This window comes from Onychomys torridus, chromosome 16 (assembly GCF_903995425.1).
Source record: "Onychomys torridus chromosome 16, mOncTor1.1, whole genome shotgun sequence".
Taxonomy (NCBI): Eukaryota; Metazoa; Chordata; class Mammalia; order Rodentia; family Cricetidae; genus Onychomys; species Onychomys torridus.
Genome location: NC_050458.1, coordinates 35055370 through 35073211, shown reverse-complemented (window position 1 = coordinate 35073211; position 17842 = coordinate 35055370). Strand labels below are relative to the sequence as shown.

General features: G+C 39.2%; 1 pseudogene; it reads right to left on the bottom strand.

Annotated features, from left to right (window-relative positions):
• Nucleotides 1-749: 749 nt before the first annotated feature.
• LOC118596667 lies at nucleotides 750-1487 on the bottom strand (annotated as a pseudogene).
• Between the last annotated feature and the right edge of the window lie 16355 nt (nucleotides 1488-17842).

Here is a 17842-nt window from a genome sequence, read left to right as displayed (position 1 = left end):
AGCAAAAGGCTCTCCTGCCCCTTGAGACAAGGAATTTATCCCATTTGCTATTAGGAATGGCTTATTTTCTGGTGACCACATAGAACTATTTCAATCACCACTAGGGATCTCAGAGGGGCTTTTGTGTGCTGACAAATACATATGTACTTTTTTTTCTTTTCTTTTCTTTTTTTTTCTTTTTTCTTTCATAAAAGTGAATGTAACACACAGACTTGACAGGATTGATCCCAACCTTCTGGGGCCAGCAGCTCCTTTAGTCAGAGAGGAAGGTAGTACCTTTGAAATCACCATGCAAGTTACTTTCACCCTCCACTGGAATGACCAAAGCCCCCAGTTACCTAACAAGAGTGCAGGGCAGGCTCCAGGGACAAAATTGGGCTGCAGCTTCTCATTGGTCATACTACAGCATGGTTTCTCCCAGACCTCTTCCTAAAGCAGACCCTTAGTAAACAAAGGACTAAGAAAAACTGTAATTACTACCTCTCAACTCTCCTGGTAAGGGAAGCTGTTCCTGTATGTGGACCAGGAACCTGCACCCAGAGGTGTTATTTTGACTAGATTCTATGAAGGGAGTAAGTGCAGGGGATAAAATATTTAAATGGAAATGGGAGCTGCAGGTTCTCATCTGCAGCTACAACCTAAACGCAAGATCCTACAGATGTAGTCAGCATGACAGGTGTTGTGGAAGGGGGCCAGAGGCATAAACAGTCAGGGAGGATGGCACTGGAGTAGAGTCGGCCTGCTTGCCTTCACTTCTTGACCTTGCCCTGAGCGGCCACAGCTTCCATAGCTTTCTGCATGGTCTCTTCATCTCCTGGGAACTGCATGGGTCTGACAGGCTTCAAGTTCTTGTCCAATTCATAGACAAAAGGGATGCCAGTTGGCAGATGCAGCTCCATGATGACCTCTTCTGAGAGACCCTCCAGATGCTTGACAATGCCCCAAAGGCTGTTGCCATGGGCCGCAATCAGGACTCTTTTTCCCCTCCTTGATTGGGGGAAAATTTCTTCATTCCAGAAGGGCAGTGCCCTGGCAATAATGTCCTTCAAGCTTTCACAGGAGGGCAGCTGGTCCTCAGTAAGGTCTGCATACCTGCAATCCTTGCTGATGTTGCTGTAGAAGGGATGATCAGGTTCCATCAGAGGTGGTGGGACATCATCAGATAGCCTTCAGATCTTTACCTGAGCCTCACCATGCTTAGGAGCAGTTTCTGCTTTATTAGGACCAGTCAGACCACCATAGTGTCGCTCATTGAGGCGCCAAGTCCTGACTACTGACAGCCACATCTGGTCAATGGCATTCAGCACTGTCCAGAGGGTCCGGATGGCTCTCTTCTGCACAGAGGTGAAGCAGATGTCAAATTCATAGCCAGCATCTCACAACACCTGGCCTGGCTCAGGTCACCGGTCATACCAGCCGCTGAAATGGTTCTCCAAGTTCAAGGCGCTCTTGCCATATGGGATCAGCACTAGCTTGTAGGTGACCATGGCAACAAGAAGGGACTCTGAATTTGTGTTACTCTGTTTGGTTGATAAATAAAGTTGCAGTGGCCTATGGCAAGGCAGCTTAGAGGCAGGTGGAAAATCCAAACAGATATACAGAGTGAAGAAACCAGAGGCAGAGAGAGACACCAGCTGCTGCCAGGGAAAAGCAGCAAGATGCCAGCAAAGACACGAGCAGACCGGTAATACCATGGCCACATGGCAACATATAAATTAATAGGAATGGATTAATTTAAGATGAAAGAGCTAGCTAGCAAGGAGCTGAAAACATAGGCCATACAGTTATAATTAATATAAGCCTCTGAGTAATTAATTTTATAAGCAACTGTGTAGGACCCACAGGTGGGAGAGATTCGTCCAGACTGCTGGGCAAGGCAGGACCACAGAAATTTCCAGCTACATAATTTAGAAAAAAAGTTCCTGTTGTTTACTTCAGGGTACATTCCTTCCCACAATCAGGCTCTCATTGATGCTATTTCTCCCCATTTCCTATCTCACAGAACACCAGAAACGTAAGGCTACTAATTGCCCTCAGGTGACATTTTCTTGGCTTCACTTTCTTTTCGTGTCTATAACTATGTTGGTGTCTGTGACCGTGCTATTATTTAATCATCAAGGATATGAGCTAGACTTTCCTCTACCACATCTCAGAAAAGGGCAGTCTGGTCCTCACTCACTGAAAACACACTTACTGAATTCTCCTAAATAAAGTGGCCCCAGAATGGGGCTAAACTCTGGAAATGTTGAAGAATCAAACAGATTCCTGTTTTCTACAAAGAAAGTGATTTTAAATGTACATTCATTTCCTCTCCTATAGGTTCCTATTGCACAAAGTTTTCTCAGGAAAAAAAAGATGCAAATATGAGTAAAAATATCAAAGTTCATGGCTGTCTGGGATTTCCTCCTTGCTCATCTGCTAGACATAAGCTCACAGAAAATTGATGTACAAACACTGTACTTGAAGTTACTAACCTATTTGGGTAGTGCTTCGTCTTTGTGCCTGCCTATTTTTTCTTTATTTCTTCTTTCTTAAGAGGACAAGAGTAGGTAGACAGAAAACCAATATCTGCAAATCCCTTCACCATTCTTCATTTTTGAGACAGCTGCCAGGTTCCAGAGAATCCTCCTTCTAAAAGCTTCAAAATCATCCAATTGCTTTTATCACACTGAGGACTCAGCAGGACTGAAAACACCGGGCCTTGAAAATTAACTTTGTAGTGAAGTTGTACAACTACCTTCCCAAAACAAACAGCCTGGAGATTTGACTGAATCATTTTAACTCAGGTTTGGCCATTTGAAGCTGAAGTATATGTTTGCATTTTAATCAATCACTGATAAAGTTTATTAGAATGATTGGGTTTATTAAATTTTCATAGAAATTGAGTTGTTTAATAATTAAGCTAAAAGGTTATCTAAAATTAAGTATACTCAGAACTCAGGAGGAAATAATAATAAATAAGCTGTGAGAATTATTAAAGATGTAACCAAGTGAAACTTGATTAGTCTGAGGTATCTTTGTCCTGTGGAGGTTGTTGAGACAGGAACACACTGTCGCTGAGCTCAAAGAATTCCTGTGAAATGGGGAAAACTCTCCTTGTGTCAGACAGTGGCCCTAGAGACATAACCATGGGGTTTCACAAGCATCTTTGTTAGTTTATCCACAGACTAAAGTATAGCTTCAGAAAAGTTCAGATATATTGGGTGTGATGACAACATGCTCATGAGAACAGCTGCAAGGAAATAGTTATAGAAATGGGGAGGAAATGGAAACAGAAAAGAGAGTCATCAAGGGATCCCAAGGTCCCAGAGTATAGCCAGTGTATATGATGACATTTTCACCAGAGAACAGTTGTGTGTGAGGTCACAAAGACAAAGCTGACAAGCTTAGAAGTCTAAATCCATGGTTCTTTGTTTTCCTCATATTTTGAAAATATATTTTAAAATGTGTAGTGGTCATCTTATTGCCCAAAGAGTAGTGATATTAGATGTTGATAGTAGATGACACCCCCCATTCCCTCTTACAAGAAGGTAAGGCCTCCCCATGGGAGTCAGTAGAACCTGGTATATTCAGTGGAGGCAGATCCAAGCCCCACCCCCTCGCTCCTCCCACTTCCCACCTCCCCACCCCCACCTCAAGGCTGTGCAGGGTGTTCCACCACAGGTAGTGAACTCCAGAAAGTCTGTTCACACACCAGGAATGTATATTGATCTTACTGCTAGGGGGCCCCTTGAGCAGATCAAGCTATGCAACTGTTTCACTTATGTAGAGGGCCCAGTCCAGTCCTGTGGAGGCTCCACAGGAAAGATTCAAAGTAAACAAAACACCATACAGGATCCAGAAATCCTATGTATTTCCCACCCTTACATGGCCTATCCTTTTTATATTTCTTTAAAGACCTTTATTATTTAAAACTATTTATTGTTTCAATGACTGTCTATATCCATTTTTTAAATCCCACTGATACTGGACTATAATCGCTGTTTGCCTTTCTGTGGAAGCTGAGTTTCATGCCCACTGAACCTAACTGCCCAAGCTCTGGAAAGTTGCTGATCTCACTTTCCAGAGTCCCCCAGAGCAGTAGATGACTATTGTGATTGCTCATGGAGAGGCCCATGCGTGGACTGAGGCAGCACCAGCTGGCATGTCTTCTCTGTCCATGTGATCATGTCATGCATTGGAGCACTAAATGTAGTGATTATAATGATAAGAGACTTCTTATTAATTATGAAACTTTGACCTTTAACTTAGACTTATTCCCAACTATCTCTTATGACTTAAATTAACCTGCTTCTATTAATCTACTTTCTGCCATGTGGCTAGTTATCTATCCTTTGTATTGCATGTCTGACTTCCTCAATGTCTTGCTGGCATCTTCTCTGAATCTCCAATTCTGCTTCAGTTCTTCTCTCTCCCCAGAAGTCCCACCTATTCTCTCCTCCCTGGCTATTGGCCTTTCAGCTTTTTATTCAACCAATCAAAGGAGCTTTTCACACAGTGTGATCAAATATTCTAGAACAGGCAAATGAACTAAATAAATAGATAATTCTCCAAAGAAGAAATTCAAATGGCAAACAGATCATTGAAAACATACTTAACATTACCATCAGAGAAACTGAAAATGAGACTGCAATGTAGTAATTTCTTCTGTATATATTAGGATAGAACTGCAAAAAAAAAAAAAAAAAAGTGGGACTGATAAAAATGTTGTGGCTCTGGAAGCCCTGTGCAGTTTGGAGGAATGTGAGATGTTTTGTAAGTGATGTAACATAGTATGGAGGCTCCTCTAAATTAGAAATAGAGCTAGCACATGATCCAGGCATCCTCTTTATGGAAATGCTGCTAAAAGAACTGAAAGGAGAATGTAAGAGAGATAGCCGTGGTCCCATATTACAGCATCTTTCACAATCTCCAACATATAGAAAGAGCCAAAGTCTTGCTAAAGACAGTATGGAGCATGTGTACAAGGGAACTTATGAAAGAAGAAAATACTGACTCAGAAAAACAAAAATACACCTGTCATGGGACAAATTAATGATTGCTTATATGAAGTATCTTTAATGGCCTGGAGGGAACACAGCAGTGATTGACAAGTACTAGACAATGGTATACTCCCATTACACTAGGAGAGTAAACTTAAGATTTCTACTATACCACACAGTTCCCATGGTTAACAATATAATTATACAATGAAATGTTTCTTTAAATGTAGATCTAACATTAAAAGTTCTTCCTCAAGAACAAAGACTATAAACAAAAACAAAACATAAGAAGACTTTGGGATACATTGAGTAGGTCTAGTATATAGATTATGGTAGTGAAGTTATGAGTGTTTGCACATGTCCACACACATTAAATTAGGATGTGCAGGTATTAGAATGTACATTATACATAAAGGAGATTTGACTTTAAAGAAACAAATACACTGTACATTAAAACTGATTCTCTCTAATTTTCTTTGCTTGGAAATGGCCAGCCTGTACTGATAGAAATATCCATGCTCTTATTGTCTAAGAATAACTGTACATCTGGTGAGTCTCATAATCCACTACACAGCTATTCCTTGGGGAATAAGACCCAAATGGTACCATCCTTCTCCATTCTTTCATTCAGAGTTATACCTCAGCCAACAGAGTACACACACTGCTGTGGGAATAACTGATAAATCCTTAGTTGATAAGAAATTTGTCCCTGTCATACCACATCTTACAGGTCTCAAAACATCAATAGGATGAAGATGACTGTGGATATAGCTCAGTGGTAAAGCAAGGCATTGAATGTTCAAAGTTCTAGGCTCTATTCCCAGCATGGAAAAGTAAATAGACAATTGAGCAAAACCCAAACATGTTCCTAGTACATTTATCTAGGTGTGAGGGAACACACTTATCAACCACAGTATTCAGCAAGCTGAGACAAGAGATCACTGAAGGTATGAGGTCGGCACTTAAAAAAAAAAAAATGAAGAAAACAAAACATTCTAATGACTAGCTACACTAAATAGAAAAAAAAAACTCATCTTAAAAAATAACTGTACTTACTTCTAAAATGAATAGTAGTAGATAGCTATAGATAGACTATTAGTTTTCATAAATTAGCCACATGAACAAAATACCTAAGGTCTTATAATTCAACCGTGCCCTGTGTTTTGACTTCTTTAGCTTTCGTATTTAAAAAATTTTTCAACTGTGGTCAATTTCCCCATTCACAAACATTTCAACTACTCACGGGAGTAGAAGGAGACAGACAGTCTGGAACATTTGAATCGTTTACACTGCTTACCTTGAGCCAGGCTCTGAGCTAAATACCTTTTTAAGGATCTCACATCATTAAGGGAACATCTAGCACATTAGATATGGTCAGGCCTCTGATGCAGATAAGAAAGCAAATGCCTCAGCAGTTTCCCAGGTCACCAAAGCAGGATGAAATAGGGGATGTGCCTACATCCAGCATCAATGTCTCCTGCCTGACAAACAGCCCTGCAAGGCCACTAGCATATTCTTTCCACCAATTAGTATGTCGACCTGACTCCATGCTTTGCCTGACTTATTTTATCTAAGTGTGGCTTTTATAAGCCTAAGGAGATTCTATGTATCTAAAAAGCAGCTGATCTTTCTTGAATACACAAAATCAGGATGTGATGAGCAGTAATGAAAGAAGTGTAATATGGAGGAGAGAGACTGAACCAGTAACTGACTCAAGGAGAGGCTTTCCAGCATTGGAAAGCAAGACCCATATATGTCAGAATCTGAAGCTCAGCCCAACTGTAGTTAATGAAAACTGACAGAGAATGAACCTTGCTTCCACTTAACCTTTCTGGCATGGTATCAGACAACATGTGTCCTGGGACAAAGAAATAGCTTGGCAACTAAAGGGCCTGCTACCAAGCCTGAAGACCTGAGTTTGATTTCCAGGATCGAGGGTGAAAAGAGGGAGCTAAAGTCTGTAAGTTGTACTATGGCCTATGCATGCAAGTCATGGAGCAGGCACACACACACACACACACACACACACGCACACGCACACGCACACGCACGCACGCATGCACGCACATGCACACACTCATGCATGCGTGTTAATAAATAAATGTTAAAATTCATTAAAAATCACCTGAGTCTCATTCAAAAATGTTTTTTCCATATGGCCATCTTTTCTGGGCACAGGGCAGTGGCCCCTCATTTCAATCAATCTGATAATATGTGTTATATCATGTATTATTATACATTTATATAACCCAAATCCATAATGTTAACCAGTGAAGCACTTTCATATTTATAAAACCATTTTGCATGGAAAAATTTATTTGCTATAGCTCATTTGAATATCCATATTCTGACTCAATTAGATAGGACAATTACTTACATTTTGAAAGTCATGGTTTTCCTCAAGAACAAATGCCTGGATTCACTTTCTTAATTCAATTCAATATGAGTATGAGGTCTGTAACCTTGGCTCTCTTAAGTCTCTTAAGTCTCATTTTTTTTTTTAATCTCTAACATAGAAGTAATGATCTGTCTTTTTCAGAGGTTTGTTAAGCTAAAAAAAATATGGAATCTTTTGACATAAACATTTAACACATTGGGTTTATCAATAAATCGCACCTCAATCTAAGGCAAACTCTTGGTGGCAAATAAATCTTAAAGGTAAGAATTCCTGGTCATTTTAACACTTGCTTAAATGTTTATGCTGTGTACCTATTTATTCTGAATTGAAACATTCACCCCTGAAAGAGGAAGAAACCTCCTAAAACTCAAAAAGCTAAGGAAATTTACAAGCCTCTGGAGTTACAAAATTATACTATGCACAGGACTCCTTCCCAGGGTTCCATAAATAGCAAGCAATTGCTGCAGAACCATTGGAGAAGAGACTTTCTAAATGTGTGCACTGCATGTTGTATAGGATGTTCTGTGGGTACCACTTTTGTGAGCTGTCATACATGATGGGGTAGGTTTTTAGATAATACAGCTTCCACTGTAAGCAAGCCCAATCAACTCATTAGTCACAAAATCTAACTAACCTTGGATGGAACGATTTCCCTGTGCATTGTCAGGGCCTGATCCAGAGTGAATGGACATTTTTCAAGTCTCACTGGCAAAAGTCACACAATAGCTTACCACGCTGGTTTTTGGTGTTGTTGTTGTTGTTGTTGTTTGTTTGTTTGTTTTGTCAATGTTCGGTCCAGAAGAATTAAACTTCAGTTCAGATTTACTACAGAGTTGCTGAACCCTCACAGTCTACAATATTACATGTGCACACATACAACTATGCCACATATTACATTAACATTTATTTGGCTCCTTTTATGTACTAAGGTATTCAGGGAATAAAACTATAAACCACATACGTGTCTGGTTGCCATGCACTGAAAGTCAAGTAATAGAGATAAGATAAGAGGCAAAAACTCTCCAGGAAACAATATTGAAAAATAAATAAATAAATAAATAAATAAATAAATAATAAACAAACAAATAAATAATAAATGGATGAATAAATAAATAAATAAATAAATAAATGAATGAATAAATAAATAAATAAATAAATAAATAAATGAAACATAGCTGCAATTTATTGGGAGATCTACCCATATGGGAATTTCTGTTTAGTATTTTGATTTCAAAAGTCAGATTTTATTTGTTGTAAGGAACATTTTTCTCCTCTCCCTATATTCCAACCTTGGGCAGTAAAAGAGAAATTTTCCCCAATTCTCATATACTCTCAAAAGTAATTGGAGACAGGCCTTTGTGCATACTAAACAAGCACTCTACCAACTGATCCACATCCCCAGATCCATAAAAGCTATTTTCATTCTACTTCAGTTCTTGTTTCCTGCATATTCTGTATATTAAATAATAAAGGTTTGGGTTTTAATTTAGTTTAATAAAGGTTTAATTTTAAAAATTAAAAATAAAAGTTAAAAAAATAAAATGCAGAGATTCTGAAACACTGCAAAGAAATTTTGAGCTTCTGAGCGTGAATACTGAAGTATTGGACAGAACACACTGAGGAACTTGAAGATCTTTTAATTGAAAAGATGCCATTGTGGGAATGTGCTAAAGCCCTGGGAAGAATATTCAGTACTTGGAATGATTGTAAAGCACTGGGAAAGAAGGGTGATGAAGCACTAGAGAGGTCACTGATTCACTGAGTAACCTGAAATTCACTGAAAAACTGGGGGAAATGCTAAACCCTGAGGAGGATGCTAGAGCGATGGGAAAGATGTTGAAGTCATGAATGGAATCACTGGAAAGGATGCAGAGGCAATGGGAATGATGACGAGACATTAAGAAGGATACTGAAACACTGGAAAGAGTGATGAGTACAGGAAGATGCCGAAGTCATGAACGGAAACACTGAGAAGGATGCTGAAAATACTAAGAAATATTTTGAGAAACCATTGGGAAAAATGTTGAAGGAAAAAATATTACTGTAGTAATGGGTGTAGAGGTACTAGGGAAGGTGATGACATGTGAGACAGGGTTTTGGAGGCCTAATAAGAGTACTAACACTTGGAGGACTGTGATGAAACACTGGAAAAAATGAGAATGTCTCTTAGGGAGAAGACTAAAGTATTGGGGTTAAGGCATATAATTCCATTTTCTACTTAGGTCTCTACCTGACTAGGAGATCTAATCATTGGTCTGATATAGTTGGGTACTTTGAAAATAAAATTCAGTTTCCCATTTAGGTATTGTCATGGTTAATATCGAGGTCCAACTTGACTGGATTTGGAATTGCCATGGAAACAAAGCTCTGGATATGTCATCGAAGAAATTTCTAGAAACATTTAACTGAGCTGAGAAGATCTACCCATATGCGGCCAGTGTTACCTCATAGGCTAGAATCTTGGACTGGTTACATTCAGAAACTGAGATCTGCAACCAGAATTCATGCTCTCTGCTTCTGCCTGCAGATATAATGTGAGAAGCCTCCTCATGTTCCTTCTCTCATGGAGTCTCCACCATGATAGACTGCATCCTCAAACTGTGAGCCACAGTAAATCTTCTCTTGAGTAACTTCTGTTAGGTATGTTGCCACATCAGTGTAAAGGTGACCAGCTCTAGCTCTATTCTGCTTTGCCTTGTGAATGCATAAGAGCATGGTGTCCCCCCTTCCCTATGTGTGATTCCACATGGGACAGACTCAGAACTTGCCTTCCCCTGAACTCTTCCGATCATTTCCTCTCTGGAACTCTGTTTCAGCCTCTAAGTATTACCTTTGCCAGTAAAATCAGACAGATATTTCTGTGCACCAATAATATGTGGTCTGTGTCCTGCCTTATGATTGTGGACAGCAATCTAAGGTAGAAAGGTGAATTAAAAGTCTTGGTCACTTCCTTTGTTCTTCTATTCAATGTTTACAAAGTAACAGGAGTTTTCTGCACACATAGTATCTCTTAGCCTGTACACTTCTCTGAGCTGAAAGGCTCAATTCTCATGGAATTTATTGAAAGTATCCAAGGGAATGAGATTCATGAATATGTGGAAAGATATTGGTTAGAAGGGCATGTAAGGAAAGATGAAGAAGGGTGAAATTTTCAATTCTCATTTTATTAAATCATCCTATGAAGTAAATCATCATCAAGAAACTTCTTTGTTTCAATACAGAACCATGATGAATGTTTCCATGAAGGGACTGACTATGTTACATTTCAAGCATTTTCTGAACACCTCCATAATTTTTGACAAAGCCTTCCATATGGTCTAGGCAAACATCAACAGAAAGCATCCTTATATGAGTCTTGTCAACAACAAACACTTTGGAGACTGACTTGGACAGTTTGTGTCTTATTTCCAACATTGCATTCTACAGATACATCACTTTGAAAGAATTTCTATTTCTTGATCTTGCTTTCATCTGTTCAAGGAAGTCAGAACAGCTACAAAAGCTTGTTGTGCATGTTGTTTTGAATGATCAGAAATAATATACACACAGGAGGACAAGACTTAGTGGTCAGTAAACAATAGCAAGGAAGATAATCTCCTATAACAGGATGCAGCTGAACATTCTTCCTCTCTTGTTTAGGATTCTTGAAAGTCAGTTGATTTGAAATTCTGGATACAAATATTCAAAGTAAAAAAGGAAGTAGAAATGAACTAATAACAACTCAGTTTTGAGTAACCCTCTACATTTCACTAAACTGTCCTGGACTTAGTAATTTGATCCTCCTTACGATTTGATTAAACCTACAAAATAGAGAATATATTTAAAATTGTTATTCTTAGAGACTCAAAGAGCTGAAGGGCATTTCCCAAGGTCACAGTATTATAATAGCAAAACCAGAATTTAAATTGTATTTTCAATCTCGTCATTTCCAACCAAAAAGTCATTCCATTCAAGTCAAATAGAGTTTACAATTTTATTATTTAGATGCCCAGAAAAGTTGTAAACAAAAGCTACTTGGAGGAAAGCATGGAGGATTTCTACAAGTTATATTGTAAGGCTTATAGGGTACCATGAATCTTCCTTAGTGGACTTTGTACAGTCAGCTGCTTAGGCATAGGATCAAGGTCTATGCAGGCAACAGGACAGGATATGGCCAACAGTACTAACTCTAGACAGGAGCAATCAGGCACCTTTTCAGAGCCCAGCCATTCTTCTCTTTCATGCTGGGTGTGACTCAGCCTGTGCCCTTGAAGAGAAGATGCTGTTCATCACACAGACCGAAAAAAAAAAAAAAATCTGCCTCCTCATGCTTGCACTCTGCTTGTTTCTATTTGGTGTTTGAAATCTCACCCTAGATCATTAGCACTTATGTCACTGGTATATAAAAGCTCTCTTGTATCTTGACAAATGTTCTTTGAAAGACTTTTAGACAAAATATGGCCTCTTGGGTTTTGAGTAGAGAGCTGGTATTAGTTATCTGTGATATTAGGTTCCTTTCCTCCTTCTTTTTCTTCCTGGTGTGTGTGTGTGTGTGTGTGTGTGTGTGTGTGTGTGTGTGTGTGTGTGTGTGTTTATATAGTGAATACTAACTTTTCCATATATCCTGCCGTGTTCTGCAATAAGAAGATAAGGAATATGCACCCCCTCACCTTTGAGATCTTGTTAGCCAACTGAGAAGGACAATACCATCAAAATGATTGTATAAGCTGAATAGTATGTTTTCCAACAAGATATATGAAAGCTCAGAAGAGGGAGGCTTCAGGCTTATAGGTAGAGACTAGAATGGTATTTAGTGTAAGAGTGGAGATACAGTGTCAAGAGCGGAGGAAGGGCAGAGGAAAGCAAAGGGCACACAGGTGGCCTTGTTCAGATAAAAGAGCTTGTGTGTGAAACAAGGAAGATACCAGGCATATGCTGGAAGAAAGGGCATTGGTGTACTTGTAAAAACGACCTGGAGTATAGATAAGGCAGGTAGCCTGGTGGATATTAATATGGTTGGGAATAGCCCTGATTTATTTCCTAAGAGTCCCAGTACCTTAAAAGTTAAGTTATATTATGTTCCTATGCTGTTAAAAATAATTCAAAATATAGTATTAATACACAGAATGGAAAAGTTATACATACGGTAAAATTAAAAATACCTTTCTAGACTTCTAGACTCTTTTCTTATGTGTAAATTTCCATAGAATCTTATTGAATACTAACTTTTATCATTTTTTTTTTCTGAGTCCCTGCTTACAGATACCCCAAATCAGCTACTGAATTTCTGTGATGAAAAGGAAGTCTATGCAGGAAACTCCAGGAAAAAAAAAAACGCATCTCCAGTATTAGTATCACAATTCTTTCCTCAGCCTTGAATGTTGGGCCACCCAGATATGCATGCAGACTTACACAGTGACATCTACCTGAAAATGGGAGTTTAATGAGCTGGCATAGCTGTGCTGTGAGTCTAGAATGAGAGCTTAGCTCACACTGAAAGAAGTTCCTGTGACTTCCATGCATGAGTGTGAAGCATGGGAGGGAACCATCTGAGTACCACTTGCCTCTCTAAGTTCTGACTTAGTCTTTTCTCCTGAGATGATTCCTTCTGCTTCATAGAGTTCTTGGAAAATCTAGACAGAAAAAAAACAAGGGGGGGGGGTGATATAGGTGGCTCAGCAGGCCACAAGGCACAAAAGAAAGGAGAGGAGGAGAGAGCCAGATCATTGTCTAGGAAAGGCACAATAAGCAGACTCTCACCTCTCTGTGTGGTTAATTCCCACCTTGCAGTACAGGCCATATTGCACAAGGTCATTGGCAGGGACATCACTATAAATCAAGACCCAGGTAGACCCAGGTGCTCATTCTTTGCACTGTCCAGGAATTCCCCCAACAGAATCAATGGGGCTTTGTCCAGAAGCTCAGAGTCTCTAAATTAGAATTTCTTGGTTTTTCTGGCTCTTGTGAGAAGACTCAGGAATCTCTCATTCTTTTGTTCTTGATATGATGCTGCCGTACAAATATATATGCCTAACCTGCTCATCAGCATTCCCATTTCCATCCTGTACAGAGAAGAACTAAAATCACATGGGTGTCTCTTCTACCTCCTGCTCTGTGACTTTATGAAGTTACTTGCCACATTTGACTCTACAGCTTCAAATCTTTTCACAAGACAATATCCATGATGGGAAGCAGGTCTAAGACCAAACTAGACCTTTGTTTCTGCATTTTGAACCCAGAACAGGGTGATTCTGTGTTATTCCCCCCCCACACACACACACATGCTTCTTTCCTATCTCATCTCCTCCTCTGTCTTCTAAGTGTACTTTCTACTCACATTTTGCATTTCTATAAATGAGTCATATTCTTTCCTGTCTCCTTGGTAATGAATTGGCCATCTTTCCATAGATAACGGCTATTATTTAAATCCCAAATATCACCTCTTCCATGGAGCCCTCTCTGAACTTTCCAGAGCTGGATGAGTTGCTCTTGCATTGAATCTTGATAACCCTATAATTGTGTCTATTGATAAATTAATGAAATTCTATTTTTTCCCTATTTCTGTTTTTCTCAAGATGACACAAGCTGCTTGCTGGAGGCATAGCTTGGTTTTAATACACTTGATGGCAATACAAGGTTCAATGATGACCTCTTATTCACTTAAAAAAGTATACTATGTGAAACATGGGCATTGATGATAAATAGCATTCTAATTTTATGGCTTTAAGTGCTAATGTGGAAGCCTGGCAGTGGTGGCATATGCTTTTAATACCAGCACTTGGGAAGCAGAGACAAGCAAATCTGTGAGTTTGAGGCCAGCCTGGTCATATACAGAGTGAATTCTGTACAGCCAGGACTACACAGAGAAACCTTATCTTAGAAAAAGAAGAAGAAGTAGAAGAAGAAGAAAAAGAAGAAGGAGAAGGAGAAGAAGAAAGAGTTAATGTGGAGTTTTTCCATGGAGAAAATATGAGTTGTTTACTGCATTCTATTCTTAACCTCTTGACATGAGCAGGAATACCAGAGGACATTCACACTCAACGAATTCCCATGGGCAGCTTCTTCTTTTTTTCATCCCCCAGGAAACTCAATATGCTCTGTCTTCTCAGTGGGAAACAAGTCTAAATGAATCACTCCTAGTGGGAGGCGGTTATAAGCTTTTCCCATCTCTTGTTTGTGTGATTATAAAAGCAGACCTGGAAGTGGGAGGATTATAAGCAATCAGAAGATGAGTTTTTGCTTCCATATAGACAGCTGGTATAGAACTCCCATGGAAACAGAAAATTAGCATCATGGGTTCTTCGGGTCATATTCAGACCATCAGCCTTGGCCACCAGTATCCTTACCCACTGAGTCATCTCTCAGGCCCTAGATTTCTTCTTATTGTTGCCACTTTTCTTGATGCTGCTATTGTTCATAGTACTCCCTGGTCAATGTCATTGTTGACTAAGCTTTACACTTTGAAAAGGGCTAGGCACAAAGGAAGCTTGCTTTATGAAAAAGAAAGCATTTTAGACACTTGAACATCAATGCATATGATTCTAGATGATGTCTTCTCTGTGGGTAGTAAAAGGGTCTGAGTTACCAGAAAGAAGCTTATTCACATCCATACATATGCAGCTTGCTGAATGATAGAATCTAGATTCTGAGCAATCTCTTTTGAGGAGATCCACATTGATTTCTAGTTTGTCTGTATGCAAGAGGAGGCTCTATAAAACCATAGTTGTCCAGAACGAATTTCAGCATCTAGATCTTCCTGCCTGTCTCAGGAATGAGCACCCTAGTTAGGAGTAAAGCTTCCAGATTAACATGCTTTGACCACTGAGCAAGAGGAGTGCAGCTCCATTTCTCCTGTGAGTGTTTCATGTCCCTCTATGCCCAACAACCCACCTTCCTAGTCATAGGCCTTAAACCTGAACAATAATTCTTCAAGTAGTTCCAAAGGAAGTGTGTCTGCTATAGAGTGTTGCGACTATGTCACCCAGAGGATATAACCAGAGGAGAAAATTCATCTGGCATGACCTCAGTATGACCTTTAGGCATTCCAGGAGCCCAAATCTATATCAACAGCATGGGCCATGTCCAACATTGTAGGAATAGCTTCTCAGAGCCCCAGAGACTTTTTCTTTATTCCCTCATGGCTTTGGTTTGAAATAATAATAAACAATTAACAAATATTTGTCACCCAGAGTCTGTACTAGGCCCTTAGTTACCATCACAACACTTCAAAACAATGCAGGCATTCTTATAAATCTAATGAAGTTTTAAGCCCAAGAGAAAAGAGATATAAACAACATAATCTAAGCAACATGGAGGTCACAGCCTAAGTATATTGGAGAGGTTAAGAGTTTAAAATGAAGGATTTGAGTCAGCCATTCTTGAGCAAAGCCCAGGCCAATCTCTGATGAGTTGTTTCATCCAGACAATTTGAGCTTGAATGCCTTGTATGTAAAATGGAGATAGTGTAACTATCTAAAGGCATGATGTTGCTGTGAAAGGAAAGCCATATAACTCATGTGAACTGCCTACAAATTATTATCCCACAACAATCCCTTGGAAAACAACACCTATTAATTGAATTATTGTTACCAAATAGTTTAAGGTCTTAACCAGTGATGTGTAATCTAAATCTTTCCAAAGCAGTGATATTTAACTATAGGGTTAGAATATGGGTTAAGGTAGAGGGAAAGGAGATTATGATGCTTTCAAAGCAGCCAGGAAAAAAGACCAGCCTGAGTAAAGATCACAACACCAATAATGCTGATGAAAATAAATGTGTATCCAGGTTGCCTGGAAAATAACTTACTTAGTAAAGTGCTTGCTACATAAACATGAAAACCTGTGTTTGGAGCCATAACACCCATGTAAAGCTGAATATAGTAGTTAATGCCTGTAATTTCAGTATTTCTACAGTAAAATGGGAAACAGAGACAGGAAAACACTCTGAAGCTTATGAACCATGTAGCCTGACAAATAAAAGAGCAAAAAAGCAAAGAGACTCTCTCTCAAACACCACACATTTTCCCTGGCACATACACATTAGCATTCATATACAAGAATGAGAACTAAAACAGCATACACACAGAGGGAAAGATGCACACACACACACACACACACACACACAAGACAAGACTAGACTACAAAGAAACAATAGTGTAAAGAATGTAAAGAGGATTTGAGGTTCAGTTATGGACCTTGAGATTCATTCTAAGTACTAGGAATGTCTGTCTCTGCAGCCCTATGCCCCAGTTTCAATAATTCTTATTTCTCCATGACCAAGGGCCCTGGGCTGCATCTTCTTTGCCTGATTTCAGCAACGGCCTCCTTAGCTGCTATTTCTGTTCCCCTTACTCACCCCCTCCCAACAATTTAATATCCCACACTCAGAGACCAGAGTAATCTCTCTAAAGCATAATCAGATTATGTTATCTGCTGCTTAAGGCTCTAAGCAGTTTCCTTTTCACTTAAAAACAATCTGAATTTTGATGTATACAACATTACATAACTAGATTGTTCTATCTTAATCATTCTGACACAGTTCAAAAATTCTACTTTCCAGACTTTCTGGCATCTCCAGATCTAAACAGAACGCACACCACTGCTCTCCACACTGGGATGCACTATAATTTTAAGATGTTGTGTCACACCCTAAACACATCTCCTGTATTGAATTGACACTTTAATGGCTATTATCTCCCTCCCTAGAAGACACTTTCCATCAGGCAGCAGAATTCTGTCTGCTAAGTTCATCTCTGTTCCCTAAGCAAATGAAAGAATGTAGCATGCTTGGAAGAGAAGATGTTTGGTTTGGTAGCCAGCATAAGGGAACATTTTTTTTTCTTTCAGTTTGATTCCACCAACGTATCAGTCCCTAAGTTGATGTGTGTCCATTCTAATGATACTTTTAAGTTCCCATGATTTGCCACTGACACTACATTTATTCAAAGTCCCAGTCATCTGGGGGTGGGGGGCAGGGTGTCTGAATTTCTTTAGCCTATTACTACTAGTTCTAGCCACCACCATCATCAACTTTCTCAATCTTTATTATCACATTCATGATACCATCCCATGAGAATAGCTGTCTCCTTCATATACATCACCTATGGCCTACATACTTCTCTTTCCTTATGGAAGCCTCAGAATAAGCACAAGTTGACACTATTTTCTTTGCATTTGAGATGGAGAAATGATGGCTTAGCACTCAGAAAATTTAAATAGCCTGCTAAAAATCACACATCTACTACTTCAAGGCTGGAATTGCTTGATTTGAAAAGCTTGATTTTCCAGGGAAAATTTGCTTCTCCCATTCAATTCCAAGTCCTCTTGACTCTCACACATTGTCTGTGTCTCTAAGGTTCCAGTACATGCCATTTGTTAAATTCTTTTTTAACTCAATTCATTCTATACCTTCTTCTTGCAACAACCTTGGCCTGGCACTGACTTTTTGAATCAGCTGACATTGGTCAGTCCATACAGATCCAGT